The sequence below is a fragment of the Macrosteles quadrilineatus genome, unplaced genomic scaffold (genome assembly GCF_028750875.1).
Source record: "Macrosteles quadrilineatus isolate MER2022 unplaced genomic scaffold, UCM_ALF_1.0 Scaffold_4__1_contigs__length_99947679, whole genome shotgun sequence".
Classification (NCBI taxonomy): domain Eukaryota; kingdom Metazoa; phylum Arthropoda; class Insecta; order Hemiptera; family Cicadellidae; genus Macrosteles; species Macrosteles quadrilineatus.
In genome coordinates, this window is record NW_026542597.1 from 22,469,525 (window position 1) to 22,470,102 (window position 578).

Consider the following 578-nt stretch of genomic DNA (forward strand, 5'->3'; position numbering starts at 1 on the left):
TGACGTCGTAGCACTTTGACGCTCCTAATAAACCTCCCGTAAGTCAGACCCGACAAATCAGCCATTTACCGTTACCCAAGTAAAGATGGGGTAATTAGAATTGTGGACATAAAAACAGCAAACAAGGGTACATGCCGGCGCCCTCTTACCAAGGTCGCAGTTCTTGGGGGGGGGGGGGGGGGAGGATATGTTTTAACTTATTGCCCGTCTTGGTTTTTCTGATTAATTTATGCAACATATTAAGTTCTTTATTATTTATGACTTTGGGAATATTGTCATTGTCCATTTTGTTGAATACAGACCAAATTTATTAATTGTCTTTTAAGTCTTCTCTTTGATATTTTTAACAATGATTAATATGTTTTTCAATCTCGATGGCATCAGAAATAGACCATCTTCGTTAATATAGTCGTGGAGTATGACTTTGTCATGTAATGTATATATATTTTGATAGCTAACGACTTTGAAAAACATGTCATGCTATAAAGGGCAATTTTCTTTCTGAGTGTTGGCATACATGCATTGATTTCCGATGACAGCAAAAAGCTGGAAGTTTATATAGAAAAGGCTCTTCCCTC